This window comes from Ranitomeya variabilis, chromosome 3 (assembly GCF_051348905.1).
Source record: "Ranitomeya variabilis isolate aRanVar5 chromosome 3, aRanVar5.hap1, whole genome shotgun sequence".
Classification (NCBI taxonomy): Eukaryota; Metazoa; Chordata; class Amphibia; order Anura; family Dendrobatidae; genus Ranitomeya; species Ranitomeya variabilis.
In genome coordinates, this window is record NC_135234.1 from 458195032 (window position 1) to 458216611 (window position 21580).

General features: G+C 44.0%; 1 long non-coding RNA gene across 1 annotated transcript in view; it reads right to left on the reverse strand.

The window, feature by feature from the left end:
• Window positions 1–4415: 4415 nt before the first annotated feature.
• The window catches only part of LOC143816352 (uncharacterized), a 42728-nt gene continuing 25563 nt past the window's right edge, over window positions 4416–21580 (reverse strand). The window contains exons 2-3 of the long non-coding RNA XR_013223924.1: window positions 5544–5695; window positions 4416–5222 (exon numbers count right to left, since the gene is read on the reverse strand). This is a non-coding gene — a long non-coding RNA (uncharacterized LOC143816352). The remainder of the gene's footprint in view (window positions 5223–5543; window positions 5696–21580) is intronic.

Here is a 21580-nt window from a genome sequence, read left to right on the forward strand (position 1 = left end):
TTAGAACTAGGGTTAGAACTAGGGGTAGGGTTAGGGGTAGGGTTAGGGTTACGGGTAGGGTTAGGGTTAGGGGTAGGGTTATGGCATGTGCACACAGAGCGGATCGGCCGCGGATCGGCAGCGGATCCGCAGCGGATCCGCAGCAGATCGGCAGCGGATTGGCCGCGGATCCTCAGCGGATTGGCAGCGGATTGGCCGCGGATCCGCAGCGGATTGGCCGCTGCGAATTCGAAGCAGTTTTCCATCAGGTTTACAGTACCATGTACACCTAAGGAAAACCAAATCCGCTGTGCCCATGGTGCGGAAAATTCCGTGCAGAAACGCTGCGTTGTATTTTCCGCAGCATGTTAATTCTTTGTGCGGATTCCGCAGCGTTTTACACCTGTTCCTCAATAGGAATCCGCAGGTGAAATCCGCACAAAAAAACACTGGAAATCTGCTGTAAATCCGCAGGTAAAACGCAGTGCCTTTTACCTGCAGATTTTTCAAAAATCATGTGGAAAAATCTCACACGAATCCGCAACGTGGGCACATAGCCTTAGGGTTAGGGTTGGAATTAGGGCTAGGGTTTGAAATAGGGTTAAGATTAGGCTTGTGGTTAGGGTTACGGATAGGGTTAGGGGTGTGTTGGGGTTACAGTTGTGGTTAGGGTTGGGATTAGGGTTACGGTTGGGATTAGGGTTAGGATTAGGGTTGGAATTAGGGTTACGGGTGTGTTGCGGTTAGGGTTGTGGTTAGGGGTGTGTTGGGGTTAAGGTTGTGATTAGGATTAGGGGTGTGTTGGGGTTAGTGTTGAAGTTAGAATTGAGGGGTTTCCACTGTTTAGGCACATCAGGGGTCTCCAAACGCAACATGGCGCCACCATTGATTCCAGCCAATCTTGCGTTCCAAAAGTCAAATGGTGCTCCCGCCCTTCCAAGCCCCGACGTGCGCCCAAACAGTGGTTTACCCCCACATTTGGGGTACCAGCGTACTCAGGACAAACTGGGCAACAACTGTTGGGGTCCAATTTCTCCTGTTACCCTTGCAAAAATAAAAAATTACTTGCTAAAACATAATTTTTGAGGAAAGAACAATTATTTTTTATTTTCACGGCTCTGCGTTATAAACTTCTGTGAAGCACTTGGGGGTTGAAAGTGCTCACCACACATCTAGATAAGTTCCTTCGGGGGTCTAGTTTCCAAAATGGGGTCACTTGTGGGGTGTTTCTACTGTTTAGGCACATCAGGGGCTCTGCAAATGCAATGTGACGCCCGCAGACCATTCCATCAAAGTCTGCATTTCAAATGTCACTACTTCCCTTCCGAGCCCTGACGTGTGCCCAAACAGTGGTTTACCCCCACATATGGGGTATCAGTGTACTCACAACAAACTGGGCAACAAATATTGGGGTCCAAATTCTCCTGTTACCCTTGTGAAAATAAAAAATTGCTTGCTAAAACATCTTTTTTGAGGAAAGAAAAATGATTTTTTATTTTCACGGCTCTGCGTTGTAAACTTCTGTGAAGCACTTGGGGGTTGAACGTGCTCACCACACATCTAGATAAGTTCCTTGGGGGGTCTAGTTTCCAAAATGGGGTCACTTGTGGGGGGTTTCTACTGTTTAGGCATATCAGGGGCTCTGCAAACGTAACATGATGCCCGCAGACCATTTCATCAAAGTCTGCATTCCAAAACGTCACTACTTCCCTTCCGAGCCCCGGCATGTGCCCAAACAGTGGTTTACCCCCACATATGGGGTATCAGCGTACTCAGGAGAAACTGGACAACTTTTGGGGTCCAATTTCTCCTGTTACTCTTGCAAAAATAAAAAATTCTGGGCTAAAAAAATATTTTTGAGGAAAGGAAACACATTTATTATTTTCATGGCTCTGCGTTATAAACTTCTGTGAAGCACTTGGGGGTTGAAAGTGCTCACTACACATCTAGATAAGTTCCCTTGGGGGTCTAGTTTCCAAAATGGAGTAAATTGTGGGGAGTTCCTACTGTTTAGGCACATCAGGGGCTCTGCAAACGCAACCTGACGCCCGCAGAGCATTCCATCAAAGTCTGCATTTCAAAACGTCACTACTTCCCTTCCGAACCCCGACGTGTGCCAAAACAGTGGTTTACCCCCACATATGGGGTATCAGCGTACTCAGGAGAAACTGGACAACAACTTTTGGGGTCCAATTTCTCCTGTTACCCTTGGGAAAATAAAAAATTGTGGGCTAAAAAATCATTTTTGAGAAAAGAAAAATTATTTTTTATTTTCATGGCTCTGCGTTATAAACTTCTGTGAAGCACTTGGGGGTGCAAAGTGCTCACCACACATCTAGATTAGTTCCTTGGGAGGTCTAGTTTCCAAAATGGGGTCACTTGTGCGGGAGCTCCAATGTTTAGGCACACAGGGGCTCTCCAAACGCGACATGGTGTCCGCTAATGATTGGAGCTAATTTTCCATTCAAAAAGCCAAATGGCGTGCCTTCCCTTCCGAGCCCTGCCGTGCGCCCAAACAGTGGTTTACCCCCACATATGGGGTATCATCGTACTCAGGACAAACTGGACAACAACATTTGGGGTCCAATTTCTCCTATTACCCTTGGGAAAATAAAAAATTCTGGGCTAAAAATCATTTTTGAGGAAAGAAAAATTATTTTTTTATTTTCACGGCTCTGCGTTATAAACTTCTGTGAAGCACCTGGGGGTTATAAGTGCTCACTATGCATCTAGATAAGTTCCTTGGGGGGTCTAGTTTCCAAAATGGGGTCACTTGTAGGGGAGCTCCAATGTTTAGGCACACGGGCTCTCCAAACGCGACATGGTGTCCGCTAACGATTGGAGCTAATTTTCCATTCAAAAAGTCAAATGGCACGTCTCCCCTTCCGAGCATTGCCGTGCACCCAAACAGTGGTTTACCCCCACATATGAGGTATCGGCATACTCAGGAGAAATTGCCCAACAAATTTTAGGATCCATTTTATCCTGTTGCCCATGTGAAAATGAAAGAATTGAGGCTAAAAGAAATTTTGTGTGAAAAAAAAGTACTTTTTCATTTTTGCGGATCAATTTGTGAAGCACCTGGGGGTTTAAAGTGCTCACTATGCCTCTGGATGAGTTCCTTGGGGGGTCTAGTTTCCAAAATGGGGTCACTTGTGGAGGAGCTCCAATGTTTAGGCACACAGGGGCTTTCCAAACGCGACATGGTGTCCGCTAACGATGGAGATAATTTTTCATTCAAAAAGTCAAATGGCGCTCCTTCCCTTCCGAGCCTTACCATGTGCCCAAACAGTGGTTTACCCCCACATGTGAGGTATTGGTGTACTCAGGAGAAATTGGACAACAACGTCCCTGGTCCAGTTTCTCCTTTTACCCTTGGGAAAATAAAACAATTGTTGCTAAAAGATCATTTTTGTGACTAAAAAGTTAAATGTTCATTTTTTACTTCCATGTTGCTTCTGCTGCTGTGAAACACCTGAAGGGTTAATAAACTTCTTGAATGTGGTTTTGAGCACCTTGAGGGGTGCAGTTTTTAGAATGGTGTCACTTTTGGGTATTTTCAGCCATATAGAACCCTCAAAATGACTTCAAATGTGAGGTGGTCCCTAAAAAAAATGGTTTTGTAAATTTTGTTGTAAAAATGAGAAATCACTGGTCAAATTTTAACCCTTATAACTTCCTAGCAAAAAAAAAATTGTTTCCAAAATTGTGCTGATGTAAAGTAGACATGTGGGAAACGTTATTTATTAACTATTTTGTGTCACATAACTCTCTGGTTTAACAGAATAAAAATTCAAAATGTGAAAATTGCGAAATTATCAAATTTTTTGCCAAATTTCCGTTTTTTTCACAAATAAACTCAAAAATTATCGACCTAAATTTACCACTAACATGAAGCCCAATATGTCACAAAAAAACAATCTCAGAATCGCTAGGATCCGTTGAAGCGTTCCTGAGTTATTACCTCATAAAGGGACACTGGTCAGAATTGCAAAAAACGGCAAGGTCATTAAGGCCAAAATAGGCTGGGTCATGAAGGGGTTAAAGTCCCAGTAGCGGTCTGTGACCGCTCCTGGCAACTAGTGCCAGGTGTCAGCTGTGAGAATCAGCTGACACCCGGCTGAGATCACCCGCGCACCCCCCTGTGTGCGCTGCCAATCGCGATGACGTACTATTCCCTCCATGTGAATTAAAGCCCAGGACACATGGATGGAATAGTACATCCGATGTCAGAAAGGGGTTAATAATCACAACCCAAGTCTTAAACATAACTTAACAAAATATATTTATTATTTAACTTAATAAAACTTTGCTGTATAAACATATATTTCAGAAACGTCATAAGTATGATATTGTGGAGTACATCATATTCAACAGCAAAAGTTGATGTGATTGCAGTATGCCTGTGTGTGGTTCAAGAGTCGATGAATGTGTGATGTGTTTGAACCAGAAGGCACAACACAAAAACAGAACCCCTTTTTTCTTAATGTATAACTTTTTTTTAGTAATAAAATACCAAAAATTAAGAATTCGAACAATTTTTAAAAAACATTTAATTAAAAATATGATATTGTGGTGGAGGGGTGGAAAGTACATCTGATCCTACATCAGAACTGGATATGCTTGGTGTGTTGGGGTTCAAGGGTTGCTGATTATATGTCTGGTTGGAACCAAAAGGTACACCATTAATTTGCGATATAAAAGATTGATGTGATGGCAAAGTGAAAGGGGATAGCTGATAAAAATGTTGTGTGCCTGCGTTGGACAATTGAGGCTGTTGGCCTTGCTGCCCAAGTGTTACAGAATTGGGCTGGAATACATTATGTATCCCAGCTATTATTTGTGCTACATTTGGGATTGGGAACTCGTAAAAGTCAAGTAGTGCAAAGACTGCAGATAGGCATCTTACATGTCTGTCATGATGGATCTTACGTAGGCGATTTGCCATACTGCAGCCAATAAGGTCTAAATCATCTTCAGACCCTGAAAGTCTGAGCATATCAAGAGCCTCACTTGCGAATTCCTGATTTTGAGAATTACTTTTTGTTTTCTTGCCACGGTGAGCGGCTCTAATATTGGGACGTGATGAACTCAACATGACAGTAGGCTCTCTCATGGACAGCGGTGTATGAACTGCCTCCTCTGGCTCCACATCGCTTACATTGGTAGGGAGAACAGTGTTTTCTATTTCAGGCAATGCTGCGGTTTCATTGTTCTCTGATTCTATGATGTTTCCTTGACTTCTGAAATAAAGTAAATAAATATACATTAGTACAAAACGGTAAAATATTTCAGTTTATTGTAATATGGATAAATGTCTGCCATCACACATCGCTCCGGAACAAGATCTTGCTGCTTAAACTCTCGTCACATCTAGCAGCACCTTATGTCGCACTGTGCTGTTTACATGTAGCATGACTGCAAATGACAAGCTGATTTGAGAATTACTGGTGGCTGGGCAACTACTTTTATCAGACTGTCGATCATCATGGAATCAGGATTTTTTACACCTCTACTTAAATAACCATCAATGCATAGGGGACAAGATTGGAGAGAATACTTACGCACGCAGCTCTCTGCTTGTCAGCAGAAATTGTAAGCCATTATAGTATGGGCGTTTTTTTTTTGCTTGGTGACGATCCGCTTTTGCTTTCAGTATTTGTGAATCTGATAAATCTGTCTCTGATAGATCTCCATCGTTTACGGACATCATGTTCTACAATACAAAAAAATATATATTTATTAAGAAATACACTTTCTGTGAGATGCTCTGCTATTGGGAACTTTTATGCCAGGCAATGTTCTTCAGGTCACACATGATCATGCCAGCAATTAAGCAACATGGCTTTGTCAATTGCACAGTGTTGACAAAGTAGTCAACATTCCTTCCAGGGCTGTGTAGTCGGTGTCATGGAAATTTCGGAGTCTGAGTCGTGTAGTCAGTTGGAGCCTGTGAACTCGCAGGACCTGCTTGCGGTGACATCAGACATATCTGAGAGTTCACAGCCAATGAACTCACTTCACATATGGACGTCAGCGCGACTGCCATGTGAATTTCACACTGCGCTCACTATGACGTCACAGGGGTGAAGTGAGTTCATTGGCCGTGAACTTGCAGGACCTTTCACACAGCACCGCGAGCTGGAGAACTTTCTCACACTCACGGTGCCATCAGACAGGGAATAGCAGTTCACAGATAGACATTGAGCACACGGTGCTCAGTGTCTGCTGGATGACAGGCTTGTATGGACGTATCATGCAACCATGCAGCCTGTGATCTAGATGTAGCAGAGAAGGACCCAATACGGGACAAATAGCATCTCTGTGGAAGGGTGAGGATTTTTTTTTTAACTCTTACAGATGGCAACAGCTTACTACAGGCAAAATACGGATCCACTGGGAATAAAGGCAACAGGCAGAATACAGATCCACTGGGATCCGCTGGCAATAAAGGCAACTGCTTACTACAGGCAGAATATGGATCCACTGGGAATGAAGGCAACAGATTACTAAAGGCAGAATACGGATCCGCTGGGAATAAAGGCAACAGCTTACTACAGGCAGAATATGGATCCACTGGGATCCGCTGGGAATAAAGGCAACTGCTTACTACAGGCTGAATACGGATCCGCTGGGAATAAAGGCAGCAGCTTAGTACAGGCAGAATACGGATCCACTGGGAATAAAGGCAAAAGCTTACTACAGGCAGAATACGGAACAGCTGGGATCCGCTGGGAATAAAGGCAACAGCTTACTACAGGAAGAATACAGATCCACTGTGAATAAAGTTGACAGCTTACTACAGGCAGAATAGTTATACGCTGGGAAGAAAGGCAACCGCTTGCTACATTCAGAATACGGATCAGCTGAGAATAAAGGCAAAAGCTTACTACAGTCAGAATTAAGATACACAGTGAATAAATTTAGCAGCTTACTACAGGCAGAATAGGCATCCGATGGGAAGAAAGGCAACAGCTTACTACAGGCAGAACACGGATCCGCTAGGAATAAAAGCAACAGCTTACTACAGGCAGAATACGGATACACTGAATAAATTTAACAGCTTACTACAGTAAGAATAGGCATCTGCTGGGAAGAAAGGCAACAGCTTACTACAGGCAGAATACGGATCCGCTGGGATCTGCTGAGAATAATGGCAGCAGTGTACTACAGGCAGAATACGGATCCACTGTGAATAAATTTAACAGCTTACTACAGGCTGAATAGGCATCCGCTGGGAAGAAAGGCAATAGCTTCCTACAGGCAGAAAACAGAGCTGCTGGGAATAAAGGCAACAGCTTACTACAGGCAGAATACGGATCCACTGGGATTCGCTGGGAATAAAGGCAACAACTTACTACAGGCAGAATACGCATTTGCTGGGAATAAAGGCAACAGCTTACTACAGGCAGAATACGGATCCACTGGGAATAAAGTTAACAACTTACTACAGACACAATATGGATCTGCTGGGAATAAAGGCAACAGCTTACTACAGGCAGAATAAGGATCCGCTAGTATCCGCTCGGAATAAAGGAAACAGCTTACTACAGGCAGAATACGGATCCGCTGGTATCCGCTCGGAATAAAGGCAACAGCTTACTAAAGGCAGAATGCGTATCCACTGGGATCCGCAGGGAATAAAGGCAACAGCTTACTACAGGCAGAATAAGGATCCACTGGGCGTAAAGCAAACAGCTTACTACAGGCAAAATACGGATCCACTGTGAATAAATTTAACAGCTTACTACAGGTAGAATAGACATCCACTGGGAATAAAGGCAACAGCTTACTACAGGCAGAACACTGATCCGCTTGGCATAAAGGCAACAGCTTACTACAGGCAGAATACAGATCCGCTCGGAATAAAGGCAACAGTGTTGTGAATTAGACTTTTTTGGCTCCCTCCTGTGGTCACTAGTGATATGACTCTGGGATTGTCTTTCCCTAGTTTGGCACCCACCTGGGTCGTTAGTCCAGGGGTGTTGCTATATAAACTTCCTGAATTCTCAGTCTGGTGCCTGGCATCGTTTTAATCAGTTCCTTTCTGTTTGCTCCTGTCTGCTGGTCCTGGCTCTTGCAAAATTAAGCTAAGTCCTGCTTCCTTGTTTTTTGGTTATTTACATTGCTCTTATTTTTTGTCCAGCTTGTACTAAATGTGATTCCTGATTTAGCTCTAGGGGGCTGGTATTCTCCCCCCGGGCCGTTAGACGGTTCGGGGGTTCTTGAATATCCAGCGTGGAAATTTTGATAGGGTTTTTGCTGACCGTATAAGTCATCTTACTATATTCTGCTATTAGTCAGTGGGCCTCTCTTTGCTAAATATCTAGTTCATTCTTACGTTTGTCTTTTCTTCTTACCTCACCGTTATTATTTGTTGGGGGCTTGTATCCAACTTTTGGGGTCTTTTCTCTGGAGGCAAGAAAGGTCTATCTTTTCCCTTCTAGGGTTAGTTAGTTCTCCGGCTGGCGCGAGACGTCTAGAACCAACGTAGGCACGTTCCCCGGCTGCTGCTATTTGTGGTGCTAGGATTAGATATACGATCAGCCCAGTTACCACTGCCCTATGAGCTGGTTTTTTGTGTTTGCAGACTTGGTAATTACTTCTGAGACCCTCTGCCATTGCGGTCATAACAGTATGCCAGGCCTAAGTTGAATGTTTAATGCATTGCAGAAGTGGGATAATAAGAAAGGAAATTCTGAGTTTTTTTTTTTTTTTCTCTTTCTTCCTCCCCTTTAACTCTGAGTGGCTTGTGCTTGCTGCAGACATGAATGTCCAGACCTTGATTACAAGTGTAGATCGGCTTGCTGCTCGTGTGCAGGGCATACAAGATTTTGTTACCAGTAGTCCAATGTCTGAACCTAAAATACCTATTCCTGAACTGTTCTCTGGTGACCGATTTAAGTTTAGGAATTTCAGGAATAATTGTAAATTGTTTCTATCTCTGAGACCCCGTTCATCTGGAGACTCAGCTCAGCAAGTTAAAATTGTTATATCAGCATGCTCTAAACGCCTAACAAGGGTTGTTAGTCCTGTCGCCATTGGTAATTTGCAACCTAAATTTATTTTGTCTGTGACTTTAATTTGCTCATTGTCCTCCTACCCTGTTATGGCGTTTGTGGATTCAGGTGCTGCCCTGAGTCTTATGGATCTGTCATTTGCCAAGCGCTGTGGTTTTGTTCTTGAGCCGTTGGTAAATCCTATCCCTCTTAGAGGTATTGATGCTACGCCATTGGCGGAAAATAAACTGCAGTTTTGGACACAGGTAACCATGTGCATGACTCCTGAACATCGGGAGGTGATTCGTTTTCTTGTTCTGCATAAAATGCATGATTTGGTCGTTTTGGGTCTGCCATGGTTACAGACCCATAATCCAGTCTTGGATTGGAAGGCAATGTCTGTGTCAAGTTGGGGCTGTCGGGGAATTCATGGTGATTCCCCGCCGGTGTCTATTGCTTCCTCTACTCCTTCGGAAGTTCCTGAGTATTTGTCTGATTATCAGGATGTATTCAGCGAGTCCAGGTCCAGTGCTCTTCTCCCTCATAGGGACTGTGACTGCGCTATAGATTTGATTCCAGGTAGTAAATTTCCTAAGGGAAGATTATTTAATCTGTCTGTACCTGAGCATACCGCAATGCGTTCGTATATCAAGGAATCTCTGGAGAAGGGGCATATCCGTCCATCCTCTTCCCCTCTTGGTGCGGGATTCTTTTTTGTGGCTAAGAAGGACGGATCTTTGAGACCTTGTATTGACTATTGGCTTCTGAATAAAATCACTGTTAAATTTCAGTATCCTTTGCCTCTGTTGTCGGACTTGTTTGCCCAGATTAAAGGTGCCAAGTGGTTCACCAAGATAGATCTTCGTTGTGCGTACAACCTTGTGCGCATTAAGCAAGGAGATGAATGGAAAACTGCATTTAATACGCCCGAAGGTCATTTTGAGTACTTGGTGATGCCTTTTGGGCTCTCTAATGCTCCTTCAGTGTTTCAGTCCTTTATGCATGATATTTTCCGGAAGTATCTTGATAAATTTATGATTGTTTATCTGGATGATATTCTGGTTTTCTCTGATGATTGGGACTCGCATGTAGAGCAGGTCAGGATGGTGTTTCAGGTTTTGCGTGAGAATGCTTTGTTTGTTAAGGGCTCAAAGTGTCTCTTTGGAGTACAGAAGGTTCCCTTTTTGGGTTTTATTTTTTCCCCTTCTGCGGTGGAGATGGACCCGGTCAAGGTCCGAGCTATTCATGATTGGACTCAACCCACGTCAGTTAAGAGTCTTCAGAAGTTCTTGGGTTTTGCTAACTTCTACCGTCGTTTTATCGCTATTTTTTCTAGCGTTGTTAAACCTTTGACGGATATGACCAAGAAAGGTTCTGATGTTGCTAAATGGGCTCCTGCAGCCGTGGAAGCTTTCCAAGAGTTGAAGCGCCGGTTTACTTCGGCACCTGTTTTGTGCCAGCCTGATGTCTCACTTCCCTTTCAGGTTGAAGTGGATGCTTCTGAGATTGGGGCAGGGGCCGTTTTGTCGCAGAGAGGCCCTGGTTGCTCTGTAATGAGACCATGTGCTTTTTTCTCTAGGAAGTTTTCGCCCGCTAAGCGGAATTATGATGTTGGCAATCGGGAGTTGTTGGCCATGAAGTGGGCATTTGAGGAGTGGCGTCATTGGCTCGAGGGTGCTAAGCATCGTGTGGTGGTCTTGACTGATCACAAAAATCTGATGTATCTCGAGTCTGCTAAACGCCTGAATCCTAGACAGGCCCGTTGGTCATTGTTTTTCTCCCGTTTTGACTTTGTGGTCTCGTATTTACCAGGTTCAAAGAATGTGAAGGCTGATGCTCTTTCAAGGAGCTTTGTGCCTGACTCTCCTGGAGTCGCAGAACCTGTTGGTATTCTTAAAGAGGGATTAATCTTGTCAGCCATTTCTCCGGATTTGCGACGTGTGTTGCAGAGATTTCAGGCTGGTAGACCTGACTCTTGTCCACCTGACAGACTGTTTGTTCCTGATAAGTGGACCAGCAGAGTCATTTCCGAGGTTCATTCCTCGGTGTTGGCAGGGCATCCGGGAATTTTTGGCACCAGAGATTTGGTGGCTAGGTCCTTTTGGTGGCCTTCCTTGTCACGGGATGTGCGGTCATTTGTGCAGTCCTGTGGGACTTGTGCTCGGGCTAAGCCTTGCTGTTCTCGTGCCAGCGGGATGCTCTTGCCCTTGCCTGTCCCGAAGAGGCCTTGGACACACATTTCCATGGATTTCATTTCAGATCTTCCGGTGTCTCGGGGCATGTCTGTCATCTGGGTGGTATGTGATCGCTTTTCCAAGATGGTCCATTTGGTATCTTTGCCTAAGCTGCCTTCCTCTTCCGATCTGGTTCCTTTGTTCTTTCAGAATGTGGTTCGTTTACACGGCATTCCTGAGAATATCGTGTCTGACAGAGGATCCCAGTTTGTTTCCAGGTTCTGGCGATCCTTTTGTGCTAAGATGGGCATTGATTTGTCGTTTTCGTCTGCCTTTCATCCTCAGACTAATGGACAAACGGAGCGAACTAATCAGACTCTGGAGGCTTATTTGAGGTGTTTTGTTTCTGCAGATCAGGATGATTGGGTGACCTTCTTGCCGTTGGCTGAGTTTGCCCTTAATAACCGGGCTAGTTCCGCTACTTTGGTTTCGCCATTTTTCTGCAACTCTGGTTTCCATCCTCGTTTTTCCTCGGGACATGTGGAGCCTTCTGACTGTCCTGGGGTAGATTCTGTGGTGGATAGGTTGCAGCAGATTTGGAATCATGTGGTGGACAACTTAAAGTTGTCACAGGAGAAGGCTCAGCGTTTTGCCAACCGCCGCCGCGGTGTGGGTCCCCAACTTTGTGTTGGGGATTTGGTATGGCTGTCTTCTCGATTTGTTCCTATGAAGGTCTCCTCTCCTAAATTTAAGCCTCGCTTCATCGGTCCTTACAAGATATTGGAAATCCTTAATCCTGTGTCCTTTCGCTTGGATCTTCCTGTGTCGTTTGCCATTCACAACATGTTCCATAGGTCTTTGTTGCGGCAGTACGTTGTACCTGTGGTTCCTTCTGTTGAGCCTCCTGCTCCGGTGTTGGTTGAGGGCGAGTTGGAGTACGTGGTGGAGAAGATCTTGGATTCTCGTCTCTCCAGGCGGAGGCTTCAGTATCTGGTCAAGTGGAAGGGCTATGGTCAGGAGGATAATTCCTGGGTGGTTGCCTCTGATGTGCATGCGGCCGATTTAGTTCGTGCCTTTCACGCTGCTCATCCTGATCGCCCTGGTGGTCTTGGTGAGGGTTCGGTGACCCCTCCTTAAAGGGGGGGTACTGTTGTGAATTAGACTTTTTTGGCTCCCTCTTGTGGTCACTAGTGATATGACTCTGGGATTGTCTTTCCCTAGTTTGGCACCCACCTGGGTCGTTAGTCCAGGGGTGTTGCTATATAAACTTCCTGAATTCTCAGTCTGGTGCCTGGCATCGTTTTAATCAGTTCCTTTCTGTTTGCTCCTGTCTGCTGGTCCTGGCTCTTGCAAAATTAAGCTAAGTCCTGCTTCCTTGTTTTTTGGTTATTTACATTGCTCTTATTTTTTGTCCAGCTTGTACTAAATGTGATTCCTGATTTAGCTCTAGGGGGCTGGTATTCTCCCCCCGGGCCGTTAGACGGTTCGGGGGTTCTTGAATATCCAGCGTGGAAATTTTGATAGGGTTTTTGCTGACCGTATAAGTCATCTTACTATATTCTGCTATTAGTCAGTGGGCCTCTCTTTGCTAAATATCTAGTTCATTCTTACGTTTGTCTTTTCTTCTTACCTCACCGTTATTATTTGTTGGGGGCTTGTATCCAACTTTTGGGGTCTTTTCTCTGGAGGCAAGAAAGGTCTATCTTTTCCCTTCTAGGGTTAGTTAGTTCTCCGGCTGGCGCGAGACGTCTAGAACCAACGTAGGCACGTTCCCCGGCTGCTGCTATTTGTGGTGCTAGGATTAGATATACGATCAGCCCAGTTACCACTGCCCTATGAGCTGGTTTTTTGTGTTTGCAGACTTGGTATGTACTTCTGAGACCCTCTGCCATTGGGGTCATAACACAACAGCTTACTACAGGCCGAATACGTATCCACTGGGATCCGATGGGAATAAAGGCAATGGCTTACTACAGGCAGAATACGCATCCACTGGGAATAAAGGCAACAGCTTACTACAGGTAGAATAAGGATCCACTGGGCGTAAAGGCAACAGCTTACTACAAGCAGAATATGGATACACTGTGAATAAATTTAACAGCTTACTACAGGAAAAATAGGCATCCGCTGGGAAGAAAGGCAACAGCTTACTACATGCAGAAAACGGATACACTGGGATCCGCTGGGAATAAAGGCAACAACTTACTACAGGCATAACACCAAAAACTGAAATGCAATTAAGCAAATCGCTACAAAGAGAGAACCCCAATAATTACTTAAATTGAAAATGTATTGTTGCAATTAAAATGGACATAGAACAAAATTACCAAAAATACCCTGAAGGGAATCCATACAGAAAACAACCAAACAATCCAATTATAAACCTACCCAATAGCCCTAGGTCAGGCACAAAACAGTCTTGAAAAATATGAGTGGGGTACATAAACAATCCATTTGTTATGATAATCTCTGTTAGGAGATTTATCATGCAAAAATCCTCATTATTATGTGGTACCAAAAAATAAATCCCTTATATCAATATATCATCTTTAGAAGTCCCCAATAACTTGCAAATAAGTGTGTCATGCCCGGTTTGTAAAAAGACATATTACCTGAACACTGAGAATGTTAAGGAAACTGCTGGGTGATTAGGATAGCTGGGTGATCCGAAGGTTCCCTTGCACCCCGACGTGCGTTTCGCCCGTAGCTTCTGCCCCCGGAAGAAGCTAGGGGCGAAACGTGCGTCAGTTGGCTACAGGTTCTACGCTAGGGATGGGCTGCACCTCAATGGTGAAGGTGCATCTGTACTGGGGGAGAAAATGGCTAGAAGGTTGGAGGAGTGTTTAAACTAGGGATTGGGGGGAGGGTATTCATTTTATACACACATAGAATGCATGTATACTAATGCCAGAAGCCTCGCCAACAAAATGGACGAGTTAGAATTAATGTTGTTGGAGCATAATTATGACATGGTGGGGATATCTGAGACACAGCTGGATAAGAGCCATGACTGGGCTGTTAACTTGCAGGGCTATAGTCTGTTCAGAAATGACCGAACGGATAAGCGAGGGGGTAGGATGTGTCTATATGTAAAATCATCCTTAAAACCCATACTGCGTGATAATATAGGTGAATCTAATGAAAATGTGGAGTCCCTGTGGGTGGAGATAAGGGGAAGGGGGGGAAATAATAAATTACTGATAGGGGTTTGTTATAAGTCTCTAAAAATAATGGAAGCAATGGAGAATATCCTCGTAAAGCAAATAGATGAAGCTGCGACTAAAGGAGAAGTCATTATTATGGGGGACTTCAACTACCCTGAAATAGATTGGGGAACAGAAACCTGCAGTTCCAGTAAAGGTAATCGGTTTTTGACAACTATGAGACACAATTACCTTTCACAACTGGTTCAGGATCCAACAAGGAGGGGGGCACTGCTAGACCTAATATTAACCAACAGGCCAGACCGCATATCAAATATAAGGGTTGGGGGTCACTTGGGGAATAGTGATCACAAAATAATAAGTTTTCATGTATCCTTCAATAAGATGTGTAGTAGAGGGGTTACAAGGACACTAAACTTCAGGAGGGCACATTTCCAACGGATGAGAGATGATCTTGGTGCAATTAACTGTGACGATATCCTGAGACATAAAAATACACAAAGAAATTGGGAGACGTTTATTGGCATCCTGGATAGGACCTGTGCACAGTATATACCGTATGGAAATAAACATACTAGAAATAGAAGTAAACCAATATGGCTAAATAGAGCTGTAAGGGGCACAATAAGTGACAAAAAGAAAGAATATGGATCCGCTGGGAATAAAGGCAACAGCTTACTACAGGCAGAATACGGATCCGCTGGGGATAAAGGCAATAGTCCAGTACAGGCAGAATACGGATCTGCTGGGAATAAAGGCAACAACTTACTACTGGCAGAATAGGGATCCGCGATCCTGAATGCGCGCTTTGAGAGGCAGAAATGCGCATGCTCCTGAATCTGCGCCTTCTACCTTGCAAGACGAGGCTGAAGTTGGTTTCTTATTACTTCAGTTTTTTATTCGGAGCTGAAGTTGGTTTCTTATTTGTCAGTTTCTTATTCAGCAATTTTTTATTTTCTGCTTTTAATAGGTTTAACAACAAAAAATAGGCATCACAATAATAAAACACAATGCAGTGAGGTGCCCTGATGTGAATACACTTAAAAACAGCTACAAAAACACTAAAACTGGCACAAAAATGGGCACCAAAGAGCGTTGCAAAAAGGGTTAAATGACTTTGAGCCTCTGATCTCACACTGCAATCCTATAGAACAGGGCGCCCCACATCAAAACCAGTTATATCCAGCCTGGCCCAAATGGGTTTTGGGCATCAGAACTGGCATCAACGTGGGCAGTCAATTTTGGCCATTTGAATAAGTAACTGGTGTTTTTAAGGGGTTAAATGACTTTGGGCAACTGATCTGACACTTAAAATACACAGATAGTGATGCCCTGCATCAAACCCAGGTCCCTGCAGCCTGGCCCAAATGGGTTCTGGGCACCAGAATTGGCATCAAAGTGGGCAAACAGTCATTTTTCACATATTTTAATAAGTAACTGATGTTTTTAAGGGGTTAAATGCCTTTGGGCCACTGATACCACAGTGCATACATATAGAACAGGGAGCCCCACATCAAAACCAGTTCTCTTCAGCCTGGCCCAAATGGGTTTTGGGCATCAAAACTGTCAGCAAAATGGGCAAAGAGTTCATTTTCACAGATTTGAATAAGTAACTGATGTTTTTAAGGGGTTAAATTACTTTGGGCCACTGATCTGACACTTAAAATACACAGATAGTGATGCCCTGCATCAAACCCACATCCCTGCAGCTTGGCCCCAATGGGTTCTGGGCACCAGAATTGGCATCAAAGTGGGCAAACAGCCCATTTTCACATATTTGAATAAGTAACTGGTGTTTTTAAGGGGTAAATGCCTTTGGGCCACTGATACGACAGTGTATACATATAGAATAGGGAGTCCCACATCAAAACCAGGTCTCTTCAGCCTGGCCCAAATGGGTTTTGGGCATCAGAACTGGCATCATAGTGGGCAAACAGCCCATTTTCACAGATTTGAGTAAGTAACTGATGTTTTTAAGAGGGTTAAATAACTTTGGGCCACTGATCTGAGACTTAAAATACACAGATAGTGATGCCCTGCATCAAACACAGGTCCCTCCAGCCTGGCCCAAATTGTTTCTGGGCACCAGAATTGGCATCACAGTGTGCAAATAGTGTGTTGGTTTTGGGAATGCCTTGGTTACAGCATCATAACCCTGTTTTTAAGTGGGTAAGGCTACTTTCACACATCCATCTTTCGCCGTCAGGCATAATCTGGTGGCGGGACACATTGCCGGATCCTGCGAAATTAGCGAAAAAACTGAGGCGACGGATCAGTTTTTCTGCTGGAACCAACTAGGTGTTCTTGCCAATCGGATTAGGTACGTTTCTGGGAGAGAGCGAGAGAGAGAGAGAAGAAAAAAAAAAAAAAACAGAATGTAAAATCCAAATTCTGGGCATGTGCAGTTTAAAAAATGGAATCCGTTGCCGTGATCAGTCACTGACGGTAGGCTTCCATTACAGGAAAAGCCGGATGGCACTGGATCAGGCGCTGTCCGGTTTTTCGCCGGATACAAAAAACGTTCCTCTGTCCGTTTTGTCCAGGCGCCGGATGCGCAATTTTGCCGGATCCGGCGAAAACGGATGAAACGTAAGGCCATCCGGCGCTAATACAAGTCTATGGGAAAAAAAACGACCTAGCAGCATCATTCGCCGTATTCGTTTTAAAAATTTGCCGGATTGCACCTGATGGCGGAAAACGGATGTGTGAAAGTAGCCTTACTGGAGAAATTGTTCAAGAGGGTCTAACTGTGTTAACCAATGTTGTAAATCTGTGTCCTTATCTAAGTCCTTGAAGTCTGTATCTGTGTTGTCTGTCGGTCTGGAAGGTATTCCGGAGTACCTGAAGGACTTTGAAGATGTGTTCTCTGAAAGCTTGGCTGAGGTTCAGGGGCTGGCTGGCATTTTTCAGCCTGGGGGGCAATCACAAGGCAGTGGCCCTTCAGTTGCGGTGGCCCTCCTTTTCCCTAATAATCTCTGGCCACTGCATAAGGCCATGTGCACACGTTCAGGATTTTTAGCGTTTTTTTCGCATTTTTTCGCTATAAAAACGCGAAAAAAACGCTAACATATGCCTCATATTATTTACAGTGCATTCCGCATTTTTTGTGCAAATGTTGCGATTTTTTCCGCAAAAAAGTCATATCGCGGAAAAAAAGCAACATGTTCATTAAAAATGCGGAATTGCGGGGGTTCCGCACACCTAGGAGTCCATTGATCTGCTTACTTCCCGCACGGGGCTGTGCACACCATGCGGGAAGTAAGCAGATTATGTGCGGTTGGTACCCAGGGTGGAGGAGAGGAGACTCTCCTCCACGCACTGGGCACCATATAATTGGCCAAAAATAAAAGAATTAAAATAAAAAATAGTCCTATACTCACCTTCGATGTCCCCCGCAGTGTTCCCGCCTCACCGCTGCATGCTGCCGCTTCGGTTCTCATAGCTGGTGTGCGGTGAAGGACCTGTGATGACGTCACTGTCTTGTGATTGGTCGTGAGCGGTCATGTGACCGCTCACATGACCGCGACATCATGGAAGGTCCTGCGCGCACACACCAGCTATAGGAAGAGGAACGGACGCCGCTGAGATCGTCTGGGTGAGTATAAGCATTTTTTTTATTTTTTAAATTATTTTTAAACATTCTATCTTTTACTATTGATGCTGCATAGGCTGCATCTATAGTAAAAAGTTGGTCACACTTGTCAAACAGTATGTTTGACAAGTGTGACCAACCTGTCAGTCAGTTTTCCAAGCGATGCTACAGATCGCTTGGAAAACTTTAGCATTCTGCAAGCTAATTACACTTGCAGAATGCTAAAAAAAAACGCGAAAAAAACAGAATACGCAAAAAAAAATGCGGATTTCTTGCAGAAAATTTCCGGTTTTCTTCAGGAAATTTCTGCAAGAAATCCGGACGTGTGCACATACCCTAAAAGTAGCAGAGATAACAGGCTGGTTCATAGATATGGGAACAGAACGGAGCTTGCTGCATAGATATGGTAGCAGAACCAAGCTTACTCCGGAGATATGGTAGCAGAACCAAGCTTACTCCAGAGATATGGGAGCAGAACCGAGCTTACTCCAGAGATATGGGAGCAGAACCGAGCTTACTACTGAGATATGGGAGCAGAACCGAGCTTACTCCAGAGATACAGGAGCAGAACTGAGCTTACTACAGAGATATGTGAGCAGAACCGAGCTTACTACTGAGATATGGGAGCAGAACCGAGCTTACTACAGAGATATGGGAGCAGAGTGGAGCTTACTGCAGAGATATGGGAGCAGAACCCAGCTTACTACAGAGATATGGGAGCAGAACCGAGCTTACTGCAGAGATATGGGAGCAGAACGGAGCTTACTACAGAGATATGGGAGCAGAACGGAGCTTACTGCAGAGATATGGGAGCAGAACGGAGCTTACTGCAGAGATATGGGAGCAGAACGGAGCTTACTGCAGAGATATGGGAGCAAAACAGAGCTTACTACAGAGATATGGGAGCAGAACAGAGCTTACTACAGAGATATGGGAGCAGAACAGAGCTTACTACAGAGATATGGGAGCAGAACAAAGCTTACTACAGAGATATGGGAGCAGAACCGAGCTTACTACAGAAATAAGGGAGCAAAACCGAGTTTAATAAGTCTACTACATGGAACCAAGCCTGCTACATAGAAACTGGAGCAGAACCGAGATTACGGCATACATACGGTACCATAATCTAGATTACTACATTGATACAGTACTAGAACCAAGTTTACTGCTTAGATATGGTGCCATAACGGAGCTTACTTACAAACATACACACAACAATACAGCTACACAGTGCCTACTACTGTCACCACTACACAGCGAATACATAATATTATAATATCACCATTACCTCTATATGAAACTACATTCTATACAAAGACCAATAATACCACCATACACCCTTTACTATGACTGAATCACATTCAGCTGCTACTAAATTTTTTAAAAAAAGTAACCGTATATTGGTAGATACCAGTTCCACAGAACAACTGATTACAGTACAGTTATATATAGTAACTTACACATGACGTTCTTTCTGATTCGGATCGTTCACTTTTCTATCTGGCCCAGACCGACATGACAACTTCTCCAGCCAGGACTCGTCTGCACAGATTACAACAAAGGCACATTTGACTTCTCACATTTCTAGCGCCGTCCCCATCTATTCCCAATCTACAAAAACTCCCCACTCTGTGTGCACCTGCAGTGTGGACCACTGGCCCCAATATTTAATCAATTGTGTCATTAGTAGGATTACTCCCACCCCCAAAAAATTAAAGTATCCCACAGAAAGTAGTAATGCCCCTACTGTGCAACGACATGTATGGGCCTTTGAAGGATATAATATCCCAAGTGCCTCCTTCCAGCAATAAATACCCTTGAGTGCTCACTTAAAGTAACACTGTCCCCCCAAAAAAAGGATCCCGAGTGCCCCTATCAAAAACTAATAATGTGCCCATTCATAACAAATAATGTCCTCTGAGCACCCACACAGCTCTGTATATACAGAATGATGGTCCTACAGCCCCCAATACCCCTTTATTATACATTGAGGACCCCAAAACTCCCTATATATAGCAAAATGGCTACATAGCCCCCCATATACAATATGATGTATTATCATAACTGCCTCCTATATATAGTATGAGGCTTTAAAGTTTCCTATATATACTATAGCACCCCACAAATTGTATGTCAGCAAAACCCCTTATATATAGTATGATGGTCCCCTACAGCTCTCTAATTGCGATGTTATGTACCTCACAGCTTCCTATAGATAGTATGATGATCCTGCTTCCCTATATATAGTATCATGTCCCTATAGCCCCCTATATGGAATATGGTGGCCCCACAGCCCCATATGATGTATGATGATATATATAGTATGAAGGTATCCCACTGCCCCACATATATAGTATGATGGTCCCCACAGCCCCACATATATAGTGTATAATGATGGCCCCAGTTCTCCCCAAATATCTAGAATGATGACCCCAGTTCTCCCCATATATATAGTAGGATGGCCTCAGTTCTCCCCCATATTTTTCTCTTCCGGTCCGCAGAGCGGCATGAGGCAATAATGTCATCGCGCCACCTGAGTGAGCACACTGAAGTCTCCACCTCCACTGTCCCACTGCTCATTCTTGGAAAAACTCAACTTCTCCACCACATCCTCACCGATCAGATATTAACAGTTCCCATCAAACACCAGATCACATTAATAACCAGCAGCTTTTGTTCTGGCGAAAATAATTTTTAAGTTGACACCATGACATGGTAGACTCTTTCGGCAGGGCCCTACTCTACTCTAAACTATTAAAAAAATATATATTTTTATGGATTTTTTTTAAGGGAATGAGTGACATACATTTACATTTTGTTTTAAACAACCATAAATACCACATACAGTACAAGGGACAAATATCGTCACACCATGACCAGACCACACATTACCACCACATAGTGACTGAATAATACCACTTACAAGGAACAAATATAGCGATGAGCGAATATACTCGTTACTCAAGATTTCCCGAGCACGCTCGGGTGTCCTCCGAGTATTTTTTAGTGCTCGAAGATTTAGTTTTCAGTGCCGCAGCTGAATGATTAACATCTGTTAGCCAGCATAAGTACATGTGGGGGTTGCCTGGTTGCTAGGGAATCCCCACATGTACTTTTGCTAGCTAACAGATGTAAATCATTCAGCTCTGGCGCTGAAAACTAAATCTCCGAGCACTGAAAAATACTCGGTGGACACCCGAGCGTGCTCGGGAAATCTTGAGTAACGAGTATATTCACTCATCACTAAACAAATACGAACGTACCATGTCCAGACCATATATTACCACCACATGATGACCAATAATACCACATACAATGAACAAATACCGCCACACCATGACCAGACCACATATTACCACCACATAGTGACTGAATACTACAATACTGATCATTAATTAAAAAAAACCCACAATACTAAGTGCTATTTACACGAACTCTGTATTTACTGTCAGTGTACAGGTAATACAGTGATCACTAGTGACATTATACACAGGAGCTCTGTATACAGTGTCAGTGTACAGGTAATACAGGGATCACCACTGACATTATACACAGGAGCTCTGTAAAAAGTGCCAGTGTACAGGTAATACAGTGATCACCACTGCCAGTGACATTATACACAGGAGCTCTGTATATAGTATACAGTGTATAGTGTCAGTGCACAGGTAATAC